Here is a 22,507-nt window from a genome sequence, read left to right on the forward strand (position 1 = left end):
CACCGATGTGGGGAGAACAAGTCGTTCTGTAATTTTTCCCCAACGATTGAGAAATTTTACGGAACGAAACGTAGAAAAAACTCACCAGTTTCATAAAAATTTTTGAACGTCCACGGATTTTTGATTTTGAAGGCATAATAAGTCGGGAAGTTTCTGTAAGATTTTACTTCTTCGGGAAAAATTACATGACAATTTCGTACTTTGTTCGGTGATGAACCTGAAAATTCACTGAACATTTCAAATTTCTCCTCTTTAATTCCTGTAAAAATTGCCGGAAAACGATTCCCCATTGCGGATTACGTGAATTGTTCCGTACTTTTTGTTGAATATTTCTCTCCGTGCACTAAATGCGACTTTAATTATAATTAAAATTCTATTCAGAGTGCAAAACAATAATTATAAACTTTCTTAGAGCCCAGAATTTCCCAGTATTCGCCTCCTCGTTCAGGATTTTTTTGACAATTCTATTCCTCGATTCCATGAACTTGAAACTTTGATGAATCATGAGGAATTTTTTCAAATTTCCCCTAAAATCCAGAAAATCTTGTGTTTTTTTAAGAAACTTAAAAACTTTATAAAATTGTTGAGAAAATCCCAGAAATTTCTCGAATTTTGAAAATTGTTTTCTTTCTTTTTTCAACCAATCAAAGTGCTGTAATAAATATTGCATGACACCTTCACACTAGTTTTATTTGGAAATTCTACCCTCCCCAAATTCTTTAGGGAATCAGCGAACTTCCTTGAAGTTTCTATAATGCATTTCCTTTTTATCTGCTTAGAGTTGGACTTTACGAAAAAGCTGAAACACATATTCCTTAAATTCAAAAAATTTTCTTTTAATGAGTACTCACATCAGGAATAGAAGCTCCCCCTAAAATTTTCATATTCCTATTTGCAATAGGAGAATGAAATCATTGCCACCATTTTCTAGGTAATTTTTGTCCAACTTTTCTCTCGGTGTAAATAAATTAAAAATAAAAGAATTCTTTTTCACTCTATTAAAAAAAAATCGCAATCAGCTACTACAGAGAGGACGATCAATAATTGTTTCATTTGGCATAGAATACCTCACAAAAATTCTGCCGTTACTTGAGATGAGGAGCTGTCAGTTAAAAAATATGGCCACATTTATTATCACTGCAGGACCGAACTCATTGAATTTTCAGAAAATCCGTTGCTCAATACCTGTCGCAGATCCCAAGGGTCTCCCTGAGTCAACGAAAAAAAACTGCCCAAGGGGTCTCAGGTGTGAAATGGGTAAAATCTGAAGCTTGTCAGACGAGACCAGTCAGCCCCAGGTATGCAAGGTCCCAAAATTTTTCAAAAGAGAATACGTAACGACAGGTGTCCCACGGAAAAATGTTACCTGCATTTTTTTCTGTTATTTGCAATTCATCAAAGTGCACGTTTTATCCTGCCGTTGCGCAAAAACAAACATTGGACCGGAAAAAAAATATCAAATCTGTCAATGGGAAATGAATCCCGCTGATTCATGTAACCCACTCAGACCCTCCTGTATGTGAGTGCACGTACAGTTTGGTTTTCATTCGGCAAAGCTTCCCCTGTTGGATGAGCGGATTTGCGTCCAGATACGAGTATGTGTATGCCTAAAGCAAATGTGTACGAAAATAGCCAGCTCTGAGAGGTCGTCCAGGTTTGATAATCCGTCTGGAATTGATAGCTCCCATATGAAACACGCATGGCCGTGCATGGTAAACGTCCTCTTTATGTCTAATGAACACTCATACCGTAAACACGCTTCTCAGAGCGTGAAGTATTCGATAAAAGAAGAAAAAAGTATGTGACATTTCAATCAAAAAAACTAGCATAATGTTTGTTTACGCTTTGATACACTGTTTAGAAGAAGAAAAACAAGTGGAAAATCGCTCGTGTCTTCATATGGTACAGTTACTTTGCTAATAAATTAGGAATACCGTGGTGGCACCAGTTTTCGAACGGTTAAGGGGCACCCGCACGGAGAGAAAAGTTTGTTGGATAAAAATGACCTCGAAAATCGTGACAAATTTTACTATCCGAATAGTAATCGCGGAGTGGAATGTAATTCAGTGAAAAAAGACTGGTTTTTAGTGCATATCTTACGATTTTCTAGGTAAAAAAATACATCGGCGGATAAAAAAATTATCCTCCTGTTTAGTAAAATTTCCCACACTGGCAGGGGATTGTTTGTTGACGTGGATACGTCTATGGTTTCAATATGGCGGGGGTCATTTTGGGAAATGGTCCTTATGTGCAGCGCCATCTATCGGAATTCTAGAAAATTCTAGACATTTCGAGGTAATTTTAGAAGTTTCTTGAAATTTTGAAAAAATTCAAGGAGTTTCTAGAAATTTCGAGGAAATTCAGGGAGTTTCTAGGAAATTCGAGAGAATTCAGGGATTCAGAGTTTCCAGAAAATGCGAGGGAACACAGCGAGTTCCCTCGAACTCGTTGCATAAGAGTTTCTAGGAAATACGAGAAAGAAGGAAAGACCATGGACGTATCCACGTACAATTACGGTGTATCGAAGATACAGCCACCTGCAATTTTTTTAAGACGTCTGAAGGTCCTATGTAACAAAGTTTTTCTTCAATTCTTCACTAATGAATGGACGGAATTGAATCTTTTTTTTAAATGTAGGTATTGTTAAGCCCTATCAATCGTCATTAATTTTAATTTAATTCATCTATTAGTATTTTAAATTTTCGAATTTTTTCGAAAATCGGTTGTCCCACGATAACTAAAAAAATTGTTCTGAATTGATTGACTAACGTCTTATTAAATTTGTTTGGACGTCTTTTTGACCGAGCTCGAAGATGAGGGCAATGTCAACAATCAATATCATGTTTGAATATCATTCTTTACACGAATTCAATCATAGCTTAAAATGTTTGTTTTAATGCCATTAAGTCGGAGTTGAAAGATGATTACGATAGCTATATTGGTAGATTTTATTTTTATCATGATTGTTGAAAATTTCGAATTTTTCATTAATTTCCCTGAAAGTGAGCTTTCTGATGGTTTCTTCAAATGTGATTTTTCAAATTCATTCAAGTATGTATAAATGAAATTGTTCTATTGACATTTTATCAAAGGGCTGAGGGGAGAGAGAAAAGAGCGTAAAAAAGACATTCGGTTGTATAGAAGAAAAGGATAATAAGAGTAATGATGATGATAACATTCAACTAAGTTGAAAATCTGACAAAATTTGTTGAAGAGAGATCTTATGAAATTTAATAAAATGAAATAAATAATAAGTTATACACGATGGAAGGAAGTGACGTGCAAAATAACCATTCGAAAGCATATCGCTAATTTATTAGCAAAAATAACTATACATTGAGAAAAACAAAGTTTTTTGAGAAGTACGTCTTTACTAATATCAAGAAACTCGTGGCTTGAAAATTTTCAAGAGCAAAATATCTAGCACTCAGAAAAAAATTTCGCCACGTAATTTTGTTTGTTCTAAAGACGAGGACGATTTCTTGATGACAAAAAAACCATTTCTCATACCAAGTAAAAGTTAATTAATTAATTTAATAGTCTTTTAGCTTTAATTCTAAAATATTTTAATGCAAAAATGAATTTCTCAAAAAATTCTCTTGTCTTCTCAGTGTACTATATGCAATACAAGAGCAATTTCCCCCTTGTTTTCAAAATTTTTCGCAGGTGAAGTAATTGACAAATTTGATGATTGAAAATGGCTGAATCTACACTGTTAAAAATTTTCGTCTGAATTTCCGTGCCAAATTCCGGAAATTTTTATCGTGTTCAAGTTCCACTGAAATTCCAGGAAATCTTGTCATTGAGAAATCAAAAATTCCGTTGGTTTTTAATCAAATAGTTGATTTTTCAGTTCAATTATTCCGTAAAAATTGAGAAAAATCAGGAAAATTCCAGGAAAATTTTAAAATTTATGACATTTTGTTCCTGAATATTCATGTTTCACTAAAAATTCAATCAAGTTCTGAAATTCCCATCTCACTCCCACTGAAAACTCATGAATTTCCGTGAATTCTACTTAAAACTTGAAATTTCATAACCATTTTTTCCCTAAATTCGAGTCAATGTCACTCTCATGAGATTTATTACAATATCTTCCATGAAATTTCAAAAAATTTCTAACAATGTATAGTGTATTTCGTAGCAAATTGTAAAAGATACTTGGACATCCTTAAAATAAAAAAATATACAGGGAAATTCAAATCTCGAGGTTATTGGAGGCAGTTGACAGTGAATAGTTGCCAGAGAGACTCCAACGCCGCTCGATTTCCGTCACCAACACCTTCAAACAAAGCATACTGATTAATGCCCTGTCGACAGCCCGAGACACTGGGGATGCTCACACTGGATATAATGGAGGATATACCCACTGAACCAACTTGATATGTATATTGCGCAAACTCTAGGGGTACCACGGGACGACGGGCGTCCGATTTATGCGGACGTATCTATTACAAACCAGCGTGTACAGTTGTCGCTACGGTTACTTTATAGTTCGCAGTCCACATTCGTGCAGTTCTCGTTGCATAATGTTGTTTCTCGGGTACCCGGTAGATATTTTATCTACGAAAAATTACTGATAGCTGAGGCGCTGAGGATTGCCGTAATGGAAAAGGTGTTGGAAAAAAAATATTTGCAGGAAGAGCAGAGTGGCGCAGTGGAAGCGTGCTGGGCCCATAACCCAGAGGTCCGTGGATCGAAACCACGCTCTGCTAATTCAATTTTTTTTTAATTGAATTATTCAGGAGAACACGGAAAAACCTTAGTGCCGATATTGAGAAAAGCGTGGAAATCAAACTGATGTTGTACACATGGTTGTGTTAACGAGAATAATTCATAATCTATACGCTTTTTACAAGTGATTGATAGAGTCAATTTTGTTGAAAAAAATTAGTAAATAAATGACTGCTATCTGCTTTGAATGACGTCCTTAGATTCATATGATATTGAGTTTTTTTTTAAATCTCAATTGAAGAATAGTTTCCGTTTTGGAACTTGGCAAGATTGAAGACTGTGAATGGTGTCATTGAAAAGACATGCAAATTTTATTTTAAATCAGAAACGAAAACCACCAGTTCTATTCCATTAGTTCCATCAATATTACATAAAAAATATTATCAATTGAATAGTTTCCCATTTTTTGTATGGCACTATTCACATGGAAAAACAATAGCGTGAGTATTGTGAAAAGAATGGAAATCAAACCGATGCATCACACGTGGTTATGTTAACGAGAATAGTCATTGATTCATGTGGTTTTAGCAAGTGATTGATAGAATTGATTTTGTTGAAAAAAAATGAGTAAATAGTATAAATGACTACTATCTGCTTTGAATGACGTCCTTAGATTCATATATATTTTTTTTATTCATATTTTTTTCCTACTACCATTACCGTTTTATAGGCTCCCCATTCGTCTGCCTTGTCTCTCCCACTTGTCTCTTCTGATTTTTTCTGCGTTACCATGGGCCGTCTTATTCTTAACCGTACCCCATTCGGGCTAGGACTACATGGGAAACCATGGAAAACCTCAGTCGTACAGCCGACCGTTTGTGCAGAGCCCTAATGTGCCCTTCTGTCACACTGACTAGAGAGGCACATTAGGCCACTGCACCGTGCCTACCTTCCGAAATTTTTGGGCGAGGGGGTTCCCAAGTGGTCACCCATCCAAGTACTAACCGCGCTAAACGCAGCTGCACTCGGATGACCGCCGGAGCAACACCTCAACTCACCCAACCATTACGGTTGGTTCTAGATTCATATAATATTGAGTTTTTTTTAAATCTCAATTGAAGAATAGTTTCCGTTTTGGAACTTGGTAAGATTGGAGACTGTGAATGGTGTCATTGAAGACACGCAAATTTGATTTTAAATCAGAAACGAAAACCACCTGTTCTATTCCATTAGTTCCATCAATATTACATAAAAAATATTATCAATTGAATAGTTTCCCATTTTTTGTATGGCACTATTCACATGGAAAAACAATAGCTTGAATATTGTGATAAGAATGGAAATCAATTCGATGCACCACACGTGGTTATGTTAATGAGAATAGTCAATGATTGATGTGGTTTTAGCAAGTGACTGATAGAATTAATTTTGTTGAAAAAATTAGGGAACAGCAAAAATGACTTACGGATATCTGTTTTTAATAATATCATTAGACTCATAAATGATATCGAGTGTTTTTTATGATGATTGAAGAAAAAATTGTGTGTTCGAGTGCTTGGCAAGATTGAAAACTGTAAACAATGATATTTCTAAATACAAGCAAAATTTTCATTTTAAATTAGAAACAAAAACCACCTGTTCTATACCATTAGTTTCATAAATATCACACATAAAAAATCGTCAATTGAATAGTTTTCTTTTTCATGGCACTATTCACACGTAAAAACAATAGCGTGAATATATTGTGAAAAGAGTGGCAATCAAATCGATCCAGCGCAACCGGTTTTGTTAACGATAATAGTCGATAATTCATATGGTTTCCAGAAGCCATTGGTAGAATTAATTTTGTTGAAATAATTGATGAACAGGATATATGACTTGTAACTGTTTCCAATAGCATCCGTAGACTCATGATATTGCAATAGTGTATTTGAGCACTTAAGGAACTTCCGCAGTAAGTGTACTTGGTGAAAATTTAGAAATCGTATAAAGACGCAATATTTGGATCATATGTTGTTGAGCACATTCAAAAGCTATTCCCAAAATTTCAAGTACCTTGTCCACCCCATTTTCGAGATATACGTCGTCAAAAATGGAAAAAATACAAAAATTAAATGTTTGGCGATGCATATCTCATAAATGGGGTGGACCAGGGACTTGAAATTTTGGGAATATCTTTTTAATGTGGTCAACAACATATGATCCAAATATTGCGTCTTTATACCATTTCGAAATTTTCACCAAGTATACTTACTGCGGAAGTACCTTAACAAGATTGAAGACTGTACACTGAGAAAAAAATATATTTTTGCAGTATATTCATTAACTTTAGAGAACTATTCATTTTTCAATACCGTATTTATCCGGTTGAGTCATTCCCAGGCAATCTTCATTAGGTTTCAATTATGACAATTATATTGCTCTAGACTAGAAAAAAATCATATTAGTTATGACCTTGAGTGAACCCCCTCAATAATTATTAACATTCAAGAATTACTCAAAATTCTTCTCTCTAGAAAATAAGAAATTTAGTAATCATTGGAGGAGATCATCCACGTCCATGGGCACAGTCATGCTCTAGAGTAACATGATTATCATAATTGAACCTTAATCATACTCGCTTGGACAGGGATAGGCAATAATATTAGATTTTCGCAATATTAAAAAGGATTATCTCATTATATTGTTCAAAGTTTAACTGTATTTACCAAATTTAAAATATTATAGAATTTATTAGCTAAATTTGTTCATTGATGGTGAATAAAATATTTGATAATACTAAAATGTAATTTTTTTAGTTACTAAGCTAATTCTAACTTTAGGTACTTGATTTTCGATTATCCAAATAATCGTCAATCTTCCTACCTAAATTATTGGTTGATAGAATATTTCGAAATTTAAATGTACAAATTGATGGTTACTTTAATATTTAAAATTTTCAAGATTTATGTTAAAAATTGACGGCTTCACAATTTAACAGTAATTATAATTGGTTTATATATCTATCATTGCGCTTGGGAATGACACGATTATGAAGAAATCCTATTTTTTAAAAATGAATGATTCTCTGAAGTAAATGAATATTTGACAAAAATGATTCTCGTTCTCGGTGTAAGTAGTGTCATATAAAATAAAAAAAATTGAATTATAAATCAGAATCGAGAACCACCTGTTCTGCCCCATTAGTTTCATCAATATCACCGAAAAAACATCATCAATTGAATAGTTATTCACCTGTTTCCATTGTACCATTGACTGGGAAAACAATAGCCCGAATATCGTGAAAAGAACGGCAATCAAGCCGATGGAGTATAGCCAGCTATGTCAATGAGAATAGTCAATAATTCGTGTGCATTCTGCTAGTGATGTATAGAATTAATTTTGCTGAAGAAAATTGATGAACAGCATAAATGAATTGTATCTGTTTCCAATAAAATCCTTAGACTCATGACATTGAGTCGCTTTTTAATCGCGATTGAAGAAAAAATTGTGCAATTGAGCACTTGGCCAGATTGAAGACTTTGCACTGACAAAAACAAAGATTTTTGAGTCTTTACTTATATCAAGAAACTTTTGGCTTGAAAATTTTCAAGAGTAACATATCTTGCACAAAGAAAATAAAAACTTTCGTCAAGTAATTTTGTAGTTGTCTAAAGACGAGGACAATTTCTTGATGACAAGAAAGCAATCTTTCAAACCAAGTAAAATTGAATGAATTCGATTAACAGTTTTTTAGCCTCAATTCTAAAATATTTCAATGCAAAAACCACTTCAATTGATTTGAGAACTCGTTTTCTTGATATGAAGCAATTGTCCTCATCTTTCAGACAAATATAAACTTTCTTGGCGTAAGATTTGTTTTCTTAGTGTGAGATATTGTGCGTTTGGTAAGTCACGAATTTCTTGATACAAGTAAAGAAGTGATCCTCTCAAATAGTATATTGTGCATCAAGCACGGAAAGTCATGTTTTCCTACGCGAGGTGCACATGCTATTTTTTAACACGTCTGCAAAGGAAAGTTCGTATTTTGCTCTTTGATGAGTGGGAGGAAAGTACGAACTTTCCGTACAGGTGTGTGAAAAAAACACTTGTTTTCAGGGTGTAAATAGTGTGCCTAAAAATAAAAATGAGAAATAATTCTAAATCAGAAACGGAGAACCTATCCTGTTCCCTCGATTTCATGAAAACAGCACAAATGACGCTAACGAATCCGTGTAATTCTAGGATTATTATCGCCGGTAATGTTTACAAGATTGATCCACTGAACTGTTGACGCGCATGTAATTTCAATATGTGTTACAGACCTGCCCTGCATATTGTCATCTACGTTGTAAATATTTACTGCCTAAGCTGACAGGTTTTGATGCTAGTGATACTCCAGTCTTCCTTTCTAGCCCCCTCAAAACGAATGCGAAAGCACTCTATTTATATTTACTGTATGCTTTCGAGATAAGGGATGAAACTTTTCCGAAAAAAGTGAACGATCTGTACAACCCGATCAATTAATAACCAATGATCTACAATCTCTACATGTGTCACCAAATGACTAGCATTGTTTTATAGAACCTTCAGTTTCATGAGTTTATTATAATTCTATACGCTCTATATTTTTTTCTATTTCTCTGAAGTTGTAGTGCTACTCATGTAGGTACAATTAAAATTTTGTTTTTTTTTTAATATCAATTTAAGGATTTTTTATGATTTTTTTAAATTGTTGAGGGATTGCGCGAACGCTTGGACACTTCGGCGGGATTTTTCTACCCTTCCGACCACTTTTACGAGCACGACACGCTGATCCTTTTTTATGGGGAATAAAAAGATGTACAAGTTTTGTCCAAACCTTTTTTATATATCTTTCCTAATTTTCGAGTGATAGGGAAAAAACTAATTTTTTCGAGAGTTTTGATTTTTTTCTACTGTTCTTTAAGGGTTGCGGACTTGTAACTTCGGGGAGTTCTTCTGGAATATCAAGCACATCTATAAAAGAAATTTAGCCTGGCAGCTATTATTTTTGGTTCAAACCTTATTCGACTGGACTACGGCCAGACTGAGGAAATTGTGGGTTTGGTTTTCAGAGGTGGGAGACAAAGATGTGAGTGGGGATTGACTAAAGTGGGGGTAAATCTGAGGGGCACAATGTCCTCAGTTCTACTGTAATAGCGGTGTATGATTTATGCACTGTTCACTGTTCAATTTTTTCTCTTTTTACGAAAATGTATTCTGGCATCTCCCACTGTTATAGGGAGGACCACCCTGTAAAACAGTGTAAAATAAATAATAATAATAAAAATAATAAATGAAAACATCAAATCAATAGTTTCATCTGCGTAAATGAGTCGCTATTGTTCCATTCAAGCAAAAGTAAAAAAAAGTTCTTTTAAATTAATAAAAATATTCTTAATTACAGAATGGTTTTCCATTCTTTCCCAGTGAATGAATACCTGGCTATAGACACGAAGCTTCAATTAACTCTACCGCCATATTCAATTTCAAATGCAATTTTATTATAAAACAATAAAACGGAGGAATATGAGCATTACAACACAGCCATTATCATCATTCCCAATTAAGGATGATTACAGTTGAATGTAGATATGATGTGAGAGTAAATATGTGACATGAGATAAAAAAAAATATTTAACGTTTCATAAATGATTATCAAACCGAGGAGACAATGGGCTCGCATCCAAATTCATTTCCCAGGGTCGTGGTCGTTTGTGGGATGCATCACAGATGAAGGCTAGTGTGTGCATCTACATGTGGATGAGCTAGGCCGTGAAAAACGCAATTTCACCGCTGTTCGTATACTAATCGGAGCGTATATATGTAATTTCCAGTAACAGGAGATGTATGTGTGTGTTTGTGGGGTTATGAGGATGTGGAGCGAGATTTTTATTTGCGGTTGAAAAATGTAACCAGAGAGATGGAGAAATAAAATTGCATGTTCCATACTCCATTTAGTTACATTTCGTGATATTATTTTTGCTTCCGAATAGAAGCAATGCAATCGTTCTATTTTCAGATTTTCTAATTTTGACTGGAAATTATGAAGAATGGTGGGAAACGTAAAAATATAAAGTTTGGCGACCATGTCGGAATGTGAAGATGTCTACCGCCACCTTTTCGATGGTCAATTTTTAGAAAATTAAGCAATTAAGTGGTTACAGTGATCCCAAAAAATCTGAAATTTTGTCAGATTATCGGTCTTAATGAGGACTAACTCTCTGCAAGTTTTCAGCACGATCGGTTGAATAGTTTTTGAAAACAAACAGGAGTACGAGCCTATTCGACAGAAGGCATGTGACCGTTACTTTTCGCGTTCTCAGTCTATTTTTTTTTCTACCAATTTGAGTGGTAATAAGCTTCCGAATGGATGCGCAGCAATTCCCTATCCTTGTGACAGGTATACAACTGTAACCAAATGTTACTGGGTGTCCACAGGAAAATATTCATCCTTTTAATAAAAAGATATATACAAAAGATTAAATATCTCCGAAACCGCTTGGGCGGTTGAACCCATCCAGAATACCAACCTTCAATATTGTAAGAGCTATAATGATACCAAATTTCAACTTGCAATCTCCTTTTCTTCTTAAGTTATCGTGCGTACAAAATTTTTCACAAAAAACGGAAAAACGGCAATATCTCTAAACAACTGTATATTAAAGAGTCCGCACATTCTGATTGACTTGCATAGAAGCCATTGAGACGAGTAATTTAAAAAATAATTGAAATCGCTGAAGTAGTTTTTGAGATATTGAGGATATTTTGAATGAATGAGGATATTTTGAAATTTTCAATAATTATCAACATTAAAAAATTGATCAAGATTCTTCCCTGTAGAAAATGAAAAATTTTAGAAATATGAATAATCATTAGAAGAGTCCATCCAAGGTCATGTGCAACGTAGTCATCCTCTAGAGCAACATGACTGTTGTAATTGAAACTTAGTCAGGCTCGCCTGGGAATGACTCGATTGGAGAAATCCGATTTTGAAAAAATAAATACTTCTCTCAAGTAAATGAATATTTGACAAAAATAATTTTTTTCTCAGTGATAGCTTGTTATCGTATACAAATAACATATTAAATATTGAATTCATATATTGAAGTGTTGAAATGGCGAAGTATGAAGAAACATAGATAATAAATAAAAATGTAAAAATAGAGAACAAAATTTTTTTAAATGCAGCATGTTTTTTTTCCAAGAAGGAAAAGTAAATAAACATCCTGATGGATTATCCATATTCGCTGGTAGAGGAAGAGTGGAAACACTCGTTGCATTACAATTAAATTAATAGACAATCGTCGAGTAATAGTGTATTATTTCGCATAGATTATCGGTCTCGGTTGCATGACAACTAGGTTCGTGACAAGCTGGACCGCAGAGTCCGTTCATGACACACACGCGATTCAATACGCAGAGACAAACGTGTATATAGATCTCTGTGACGATAACTCAACCATACCAATAACATCGGACCCAATCAGTTGACAAATTCATTCCATCCGAAACTTGGAATCTCATGCGAATGGATACCCATCACGCGGTGTTAATCCTTCTTCAACGGTTTCTCTTTGCAAGGAAATTTTACGAACAATGATAGGAATTTTTTGTTCTTGCTCTCAACGTTTTGCTGTTGTTTCAGAATATAAGGAAAATTGGAAAATGATAAAAAAGACAAAAAAAATGAAAGAAAAACATTACTGGCAAAAATATACATTCTGTCTCACAATATTTTATATATTGTGAAATAGAATGTATTTTTGCCATCATTTTTTACTTTCATTTTGTCTTTTTTTCTATATTCTGAAAAAAATGTGTGTTGTTAAAATGAAGTTTCTTGTGTTTAAATAAATTTTTTAAATAATTATATGAATGTTATGAAACATTCGGACATTCACACGGGTGAATGTCACTAGGAAACAAGATCCGTCTACGAAAACTACTCACATGTGAAACAGAGGTCTCTAGTGTGGAAACCGACATTCGTCCATGAGCATGGAGAGAAATATTCATTAAAAATTACGGAACTCACAGTTCGCTCACCGATTACAGAATCGACGCAGAAAATTTAAGTGATGGTTTCGTAATTTTTCACATGAGATTCAGATAAAAATTACGGAACGCTCCGGAAAAATTCCGTGACAGTTCCGTAAAATTTCCTACAACTACATTTCGCTCTGGAATTACGGAAAAAACGAGTAATTTTTATTGAATATTTCTCAATATTTTAAAGATCTCGTGAGATCAAAATAATTCAAGATAGGCCCCCTCGGGCAAAACATCAAATATACTTGAATCAAGTATATTTTATAATCAATTCAGGTATATTTATTTTCCGTGTATTCACCTGCATTTTCCTGATTTCCATCAATTCTCGTGAAATTGTCAATTTTCAATAAAGAAATTCCTTGAAATTGCAATATGGAAGAGTCACTTAATAAAAATTTTAACAGTGCAAGTATTGGGAAAGATGAACTTTTTATTCTTTTTAATGAGCTGTCGTTTCAGCTTAAGCTCTATCATTTTGCGATTTCTTTCGACATGCCTTTCCTCTATTTTCTTTGTCTGCCGATGAATGTATATAAACGCCTTGCGAAATGCCTTGACAAACTGAGATTTAATTACTCGCTTCGGTACGTCACCTCGGTTAAACTCATTTCATTACTGCGGATAATGAGGAAAGTGATCGACGTTGGAAATTCTAACGTAAAAGTTGGTTCGAGATTGTTGCTAAAAAAAACTTGACTTTCTTTTTGAGATTTTCCGTTTTTTACATCTCATCTTCCTTCGCTTTTCGTTGAAACTAATTATCTGGGATTCTTTAACGGTAATTTCTTAAGAGGTGAGGATGAAGTTTTTAGATGGAAAATGTAAAGTTATGGAAAAGGATTACCAGGAAGGAGAATAGTCTCGGGGGAAGATCTTTTTAATTTTAATGTTTTCATTAGGTGGTTCAATGCCCGTTGATGTAGGTTAGTTTGCTATGTCATCTCTGTGCCTTATAATCCCCAGACAGGGGGATTCTCTCGAGGGTTGGGGTAATTCCTTTTTTCCCTCAACGTTGGAACATATTTTACCCCACATGGGGAATAAAAATAAACATAGCCTTTATACATTTTTAATTTTCTTATGGAAAACGGGCTTTGGATTTCTCAGAGGTATTCTCGATACCTGAGAAGGAGATTGATTTATTTTTAGACATTATTCAAGAATATTCTAATAGTTTGGCAATTTTTTTCGTAGAAATACTCTTCTACATTTGTCGTTGAATATCAGAGACTAGGTTTCTACCTATTTCGCAGTGTTTTATCCTTTTTTATGCCCTTTTGAAAAGAGAATGTAATCACATATGAAAAAACTTAATAGAAAACCTTAGCGAATTCGCGCGAAAATTCTGGGGAATTCTCGTTCAAATTTTATTAATGTTTATCGCAGATTCTACTAGAGATTTCATAGGAAAAATTCAATAGATTTCCATCTTTGTGTTTGAATTTTCCCTCTTGAGATTTATATTTCGCCGTGGCCATTCGCACTACCGCACGCAGCGTGCCACACGCAGAAATTCATATAAGGGTCGACCAATAGTGCAATACACAGCGTCTCACACGCTTCATGTGACACTCGGCGTGTGACACACAAAAATTCCTATAAGGGTCGGCCGGTAGTACAATAATACGCAACGTGTCAACCAGTTATCCTTAGAATCATCTGCACCATATTTCGATACCCGCTCATGCGCTCGGGCCCCAAAAAAACATCTTGTCTGACATCTCTGCTATATGAACTCTGGTTTCAGAGTTGAAAACCAGAGTTGTGACAGCATTGTCCAGCGGGGTCTAGGAGACTCCCCTGGTTCAAAACCATCTTTAGAGGCATCAACCCGCCATTTCTCGACCCGCTTTCATTTGAGCCCAAAAAACATTCATATCTTGTCTGACATCTCTGTTATAAACTGTGGTTTTCAACTCTGGTTTTCACTTAAAAAGCAGACCAGAGTTGAAACCCAGAGTTTGTAGCGGAAGTGTTAGACTACATGCAAATGTTTTTTTGGGCTCAAATGAAAGAGCGAGTCTCGAAATGGCGTGCTAATGTCTCTAAACATGACAAATGTCTCTAAAGATGATGTCTGTTTTCAATTGAAAAGCAGAGTTGTGACAATATTGTCCATTGGGGTCTAGGAGTCTCCCCTGCTTGGAAAATTATCCGTAGAATCATCTGCACTATATTTCGATACCCGCTTCTGCACTCAAGCCTTATATGAATTTCTGCGTGCGACACGCTGCGTGTTGTAGTGCTTGCCGACCCATATATGAATCTGCGTCTCACACGCCGCGTGTCACACGCTGCGTATGGTAGCGCGAGTAGCCACGGCGTTTATATTTTGCTCTGCTTTTTATTACAGGATCTGATCGAGTAAAAAAACTAGGAAAATTCATACCCAAGTATTCTTATAGAAAAAATTCCAAGAGAATATTCACATAGAAAAATCGAAATCGATTGATTTTTTCCTATCAAATATCTCACAGAATCCGCCCAAAAAGAAATAGAATTTTAACGAGAATTCCAATAGAATTTTCTAGCAAATTCGCCGAGGTTTTCTGTTAAATTTTTTCATACGTGACAGTTGGGTCATCGCAACAAATTCTTCAACTTCATTTCTACGTTTATAAAATTGCTGAAGACCGCTAGGCCACCCTGTCATCTGAATTTTGATTGAAATACTGCATTTTTTAAAAGCGATATTCATAATTCTTTAAAAAATTAATTTCATGCTGAAAAATAAAGCTTTCCGAAAATTGAAATAATTTCAATTAGCTATTTATAAGGAGGGAATTTTAAGAAAAAGGTAACATTGCTAGATTTGTCTCACAATTTAAATGACAAATTTTTTAAATTTAGAGTGTGACCCATACCAAACCGTCCAAAATACTCGGAAATGTTCAAAATAATTTCTACTATTTTTACTATCGAGTGATACATATTTAGAGTACAACCTCAGTACTGTGTAGACGAGTATGCGTCATCATTCAGCGCCAAAATAAATTCTGAGATTGTTCACGTTCAAGTTTACGGATAGAAATGTGGGTAGAGGATACGTCATCTGTTGGTACAAAATGTTTGTTGTGGCAATGTCATAAAACTGTCGCCTTCATTTTTTCGGGAGAACGTGGGATCATGCTGTAAAAGAATTCCGGGCTTTTCATAATGAAAAAAATGTTGTGAAAATTCAACTTTTGTAGGCAATACGAATGTTCCAAAATCAATATGAGTCACAGGACACAGTGAGGACTCGAGGGGATAGATAATTGGATGATTCGACGAACTCCGTTCGATCTTGTCGACGCGATAGACAGCTAACAATGGGTGTTTATGTTTGGGGATGTAAACATTCCCGTCTGTCCTGTAAACTAATATCGAGAATCTTCCTGGTTCCTCTCCTACCTACTCCAAAAATCATATCAAATAATATCCCGTGACGTCACAGGATTCGGAACGAGCAGTCTATTCAGACGCTTCACTACACGTGGATATACGGGATGTTTTCCCGTGGATTTAAGGTGATTTCTACTGTGGATATACCGTGGGAGATCGTCTCCCCCAGCTTCGAGTTCTCAAATTAAATCTAGACAATAAGCTCGACACATCGAATCAATTGATAAGTGACATGCAGACACACGGAGAGAAATTTTTTTGGGAAAATTCTAGTGCTAGCACGGGAAAAGAGGCGCAAAGTGATGGCCAGGAAAACATTCCAGTGCCGGCACTAGAAATTTTGTTGGGGAAAACGTGAAATCCCCAGAAATAGCAAGAAATTTTACCTTAACAGTACTCGTACTAGAATTTTTCTAGAAAATTTCTTTCCGTGCAGTAGAGTAGTACGGAGAGAAATATTCAATAAAAATTACGTATCGTTTTTGTAATTCCAGAGCGCAATGTGATTGTAGGAAATTTTACGGAACTGTTACGAAATTTTTACCTAAAATCACGGAATTTTCCCTGAGCATCCCGTAATTTTTACCTGAATCCCCTGTGGAAAATTACGATATCGTCACTTAAATTTTCTTTGTACTGAACAATTCTCTCTGTGTAAATAATTTTCTCAAAATATTAATTGGTTGAATACGAATATCTGTCTAGATTAACGTAACAGATAATTTCAAATTTTTCTGAATCCAAGGAAATTCCACAATTTACATGAATATTCAAGGGAAATGAATATTAACTGCGAAATTCCCGGAAAATTCAGAGGAATCCGGAATCCAAGCAGAGATCCCTCGGAATTTTCCGGCTTTTCCATTCATTTTCCTGGAATAATTCAACTTAAAGCTACAATTCTTCCGGATTTTTCCATGAGATTATGAATTTTCAATGTCAAAATTCCTTGAAATTGTAGTGGAAAATGTTCAAGTCGAAGATATTGTGCAGACGACCCTGAACTCGTTCGATAAAAATCTCAATTTCATATATCAAAGATCGAATAAACATAAAAATTCCGAGTATCTTTTTTCAAAATGAGGTTAAACTCCTTCCAATATCCCCATGGCACAAATAATAATAATAATCTAGCACTCCAGAAGGAAATAATTCTCTCTATAGATACCTCCACACACTGTTAAAAAAATTCAGCTAAATTTTCCTGCAAAACCCCTTCAATTCGATTTAAGGGGAAAAAGTCAATAGAATTTCAAGTTTCTCCAAAATTTAAATAAAGTCCTAATTTTTTAGCCAAACTCCTTTGAATTGTAAGGGAATTTTTTCAGATTCTTAAAATTCCAGAAATTATGAAGAAATCCCTAGAAAATTCAAAGGAAGCTGAAATGCAGGGAGAGAATTAGAATCAAAGAAAAGTCGAATTTAAAGAGAAAAAATTCCTCACCGTCCAGCTGGGATTTGAACCCGGGTCTCCCAGTCACGCGCCGGGCCTCTCCTAACTAAGCTACCGGCAACTACAGAAATTCTTTCTCCAAAAAATGTGAGGAATCTGAAATTCGAGAGATTTCTCTGAATTTTCTTGCTTTTTCATTAACTTTCCCCGAATAATTAGACTGAAACTTTTCCCTGAAATTATAAATTTTCGATGTCAAAATTCCTCAAAAATTTAGTGCAACTGTTACTTATCAGAATTTCCAGGATTTGTTATAAATTCCGCATATTCTTCTTCAAAATGATACTAAACTCCTCCCGCCATGCCCATCTCACAAATAAAAAGAAAATCCATCCCCCCAGAAGGACATAATTCTCCCCGCCGTTACCTCCCGCACGTTAACATCTGATTCCCGAAGAAAGCTCTCGCAACACAAGACACTACACGTCCATAAATCCGTCATCACAGTGGGAAAAAGAAGAAAGAGAGCCCATTTACGGAAGAACAAATAGCAGCGTGACATATGAATCAAGGCGAGATGGTGCCGGAAGGATCGCGGAACGGGAGCGCAGTGTCATACACACGCTACGGCTATGTTTCAACCTTTTTTTTAAAAAACATGTCCACTGGAAACAGTGGAAAGAGCATTCCAGACCGCCCCGATGAAAGGCATCGATGCTTACCCACGAGATCTGCCAACCGGTGTGACTGGGTGAGAAAATAGCGGAAGAAGACGCAGAGACATTGAGAGCGCTCAACACTTTACCGCGTAGCAGATAAAAGGTGTTACTAAATTGACTTACCTCTCTCAAACTGTCAAAACTCGAGAGTGCACATGAGTATGAGTATTTCCGATACAAATATCCGACCACTTGCGCTGTTATCATTCAATATTTCCCTTCCCCTTTTACTTTCCGAGTTTGTTTATCTTTCACTGCGTCAAGGTCTCGAACAATTTGCAACGCACTCCGGAATAATCAACAACACGCTAGTTACGGGAGAATTTTCGCTCACTGACTCTACACTTTAATGAATCACAACTGCTTCGATGGCTTTCCGAAATTGAAAATAGCGCGCGAACTACCCTCGCACGAGTAAATAAACAACGAGAAACGGGGCGTCACAGCGAACCTTTCGTCACGAGCGCTGAAGCTAAACTGAAGGCAAAAGTACGCCTGCCACGCTCAAGAGAAGCGTACACAACACTTAGCCGGTGAACGAAGGTATCAATGTGTGTGCGCGCGCCTCGTCGATTCCTAGAGTTTTCAACCTACTGTTACAGCAGTCACTGTGCACCACGGGAGATACGTTGGGATATTATACGCGTTTTCTTCTCATCATGGTGAGGGGTATGCGGGAAAACGCCCGCGCACCTGATCGGCTATTATTCGGTTTTCGGGGATTTGACGCATAGAGTTTTCGGGGTCTTGTGAAGGTCGTCACGTGCACGGATAAAATATTCGGATTATTTTAACGAATGGTTTTGTTATTTGATATTTCTTTATTAGAGACCCAACAGCCTAGGCCAATTACAGGGCCAAATCATTTTACAAATATTACTTAAGGGTGCCAAGTGAATTTGGCGATGACCTTGAAAATTGACATTCACCAACAAAGTTATAATTTTTTAAATTAATAGTATTAGACAGATGGTGAACATCGGTGAAAATTTTAAAATTTTAGAACTTATGGATATCGAGAAATTAAATAAACAAAATCAGTCTTATACACGGCCTCTTATGGAGTTTTGATTAAATTGAACGTTTCAACTCCCTAGGAACTCAAGAAAAATTTGAAAAAATTTGAAGATATGGGGAATGATGTGTTCAATGTGATGGCGACAAAAAACAATGGGGTACCGGGGTGAATAAGAGAGATATTTCAACCCGCCGTACCCATTTGATCCCATGCTTTCTCGAGGTTCGTCACGCGAAATAGAGGATTTTCCGCATTTATTTTCTCGATGTCTAGTTCCGGTTGCGGGTTTGAAATTTCGTCGGATGGATGAATACATATTTCTCCAATGATGGAGGGAAAGAAAACATTTTTTTTGAATCTTTTTTCAAATTCACTTGGCACTCTTAATCAAATCAAATATAGATATGTACATGTATCATATCAATGCTAGATAATATAAGAGGGCGGGTGGTGATTCTTACACTATTCCTATATTCCTAATATAGATAACTAAAATAAAGCTGGTTGGTGAAGAAATGAATGAACAAATTGTTAAATTTTAATGAGTGAAATTTGAATAACTTATTACATTACATAATAATAATCCGATAAAATTTTAAATATCCGATTTCAAACATAGTAGTTTTAATGCTTTCAATGGATGAATGAGTGACGTTAGGTTGGGATGAGAGGCGCATTCAGCAAGACGATTCGCGATTATAAATGCCACGTAAGTCGAAGATACTGTATAAAATTCAATTATTTAACTTTGACGATAGTTATTTGACTGAACATTCAATAAACCAGAGATTTATTCTACTTTTAAATTTTATCATCCATTAATTTCCTTTGTTTTTCTCTAGAAAAATTTATAAATTTATTCTCATATACGTGACTTTTAAACCGAAATATTCTTCTCTGTATTAAAATATACAATAAACTCAATCGATATTCTGACATAACTCTTAAAGGCTCAGACTCTTGAGAACGAGGAATGCATCTGCAATGGGTGGCCTTCGACACCTGTTTCTAATTAATTTCTCGTTCATTGTTTGTCTTCCAACTGAGATCCGCAACCATTATTAAACTTTCGTTGAAAATTCTCATAGTTTTTTGCCAATTCAATTAAAAAATTCTGCAGCTTTTCTATTTTCTCGAATAGAAATTTTTGATACAGAGTTTTCGCGATATGCCCGTTTTTCCGTTTTTTCATAAAAAAAAACCTTGTAATCACGCTAGCTTGTGCAAAAATCAAGATATCAACTTGTTTTATTTTATTTTTCGCAATCGAAATCTATTGACTTTTTCTATACAATATTTTCTAACCAATTTTCTCTATTGAACATTCCAATAGAATTCGCCAAAAACTAATAGAGAGTTAAATAGAAATCGAATAAAATTGTCTAGCGGATTTACTAGGTTTTTCTATTAAACTTTTTCGTGCGTGCGATGTCATTGGAAATTAACGATGATGTCACCGAAAATTCCCACACGGGGTTTGACATAATTTTCCGATAAAACAAAGAGATACATTGGTAGAAAATACCATAGAAATTTCGAACGAATGTACTACATGTTTTTTTCAATTTTTTCTACGTGGTAAATGTGTGTTTTATGGTCCATTTTATTTTGTCCGTCGTTGTTTCGAGTTTTTTTTCTGGTTCTCTTTTTTATTCAATGCATAACAATTACAGCTCTTGTGTCATAGGAGAGAGACAAGTTGTCGCCGCAGAAAGAAAGTAAAATATCGAAGAAAAGCAGGATGGATTCCAGGATATTGAATAGCCAGTCGTAACCTTTTTTAACGAGCGAGGCTCCACATTTTCGCGCTTGTTGTACTGAAACTTCCTCTTCACGAGATTCCAGCCGTTGTTTACCTCGAAGTATACCTGTCGCAAATCCAGCAATAAACCATCCAATCCTGGGGTTTCTGGATTTCCGTTTCTTGAGTGCGAAGGAAAAAAATAAAATGGAAAAGTGAAAATATATGATGCGCGCTATATTGTGTTACGGGGACTGAGGGCGTTTCGAGTTTCGCTGATGGACGAATTTTTCTGCTGGCAGCTGAACCTCAAATAACTAGTCCAGAATGGGATAGCGTTACCATTGTTATATTTAAGAAATAAAATGTGTGACTGGTGATGCGTCCGCATCACTGGATATCATACGGAGGATAACTTGATTCTCCATTATGAGATTCAGGGAAATGTTTTCGAAAAAGAGAATGGAGTCAGAGCGGGGATGGAGAGATTGAATGGTTACGCATGGACAGCCCGGGCGAGGATTTCATGGTAAATGTACACCCAAATAAAAACAAACTCAATTTTGAAACTCACATAAAAAAGGAATGACCGTCGTCAGTTTGATTCTAGTAGATTTTCGACTTGATTCAATTCGAGTGACTCAGATTACGCCAATCCGGATTCCGGGTCTGACATGAGTCGAAATGTGATTTATTTCAAGAAGAATCATGTCAAGCCGAGATCGATTTAAATTAAGTCGAAAAATCGGCATGATTCAAGCCAAAAACCAGAGTGATTCACGCCGAAATTTTGCCTGTTGCAGCTAGTAGATAACGACTTGATTCAAGTCGATTTTTCGGTTTGATTCAAGCCGATTTTTCGAATTGATTCAATTCGATTTGTCGACTTGATTCAAGTCGATTTTTCGGCTTGATTAAAATCAAATCAACGCTTGGTGTAAGTCGGAAAGATACACTGTTAGAAAAAAATCTAAATTTCACGGAGAGTTCAATAGTTCTTTTTTTGAATGTGACATTAAATTCGCTTCACGAGGAAAAATCACGAAATTTCAAATTTCAAAATACGAGAATTCCTCATTTAACTTGAATTATCAAACAAAATGAGTATCCAGTACCAAATTGCACAAAATTTTCAATTTATTCTGAATTTTAAACTATATTCACCTGAATTTTCTTGATTTTAATAAATTTTTATGGACTAATTGAACTGACATGTATAGTTTCCACTAATTTTTTTAACGCATTTTAAGCTGAAAAATCTACTTGAATCAAGCTGGCAAATCGACTTGAATCGAGTCGAAAAATCTACTTGAGTCAAGTCGAAGTCGACCTGAATCAAGTCGAAAAATCGACTTGAAGGGCTTTTCCCAATATTGAAGTAAGCTAAGTGCAGCTGTTAAGGAGTAACAGAAGGCAGGCCACCGTTTCCTTGAAATTTTCAAACAAATTTCCTGCTCAAAGTTATCAATATTTTTTTAACCCAAAGCACTTTGATCTTTATCATCGCTTCCTGGAGATTAATG

At 35.4% G+C, this 22,507-nt stretch overlaps 1 protein-coding gene and 1 non-coding gene across 2 annotated transcripts in view; one reads left to right on the forward strand and one right to left on the reverse strand.

The window, feature by feature from the left end:
• Positions 1 to 18,798, reverse strand: part of LOC107041712 (CD151 antigen) — a 142,846-nt gene extending 124,048 nt beyond the window's left edge. Inside the window, exon 1 of the mRNA XM_015262399.1 lies at positions 18,349 to 18,798. The gene's annotated coding sequence lies outside the window, so the exon portion shown is untranslated. The remainder of the gene's footprint in view (positions 1 to 18,348) is intronic.
• On the forward strand, positions 4,644 to 4,715 carry Trnam-cau. Its single transcript has one exon. It is a non-coding gene; the product is annotated as a tRNA-Met (tRNA).
• Positions 18,799 to 22,507: the final 3,709 nt, after the last annotated feature.

Source organism: Diachasma alloeum, unplaced genomic scaffold (genome assembly GCF_001412515.2).
Source record: "Diachasma alloeum isolate Michigan unplaced genomic scaffold, Dall2.0 Dall_scaffold_00371, whole genome shotgun sequence".
NCBI lineage: Eukaryota > Metazoa > Arthropoda > Insecta > Hymenoptera > Braconidae > Diachasma > Diachasma alloeum.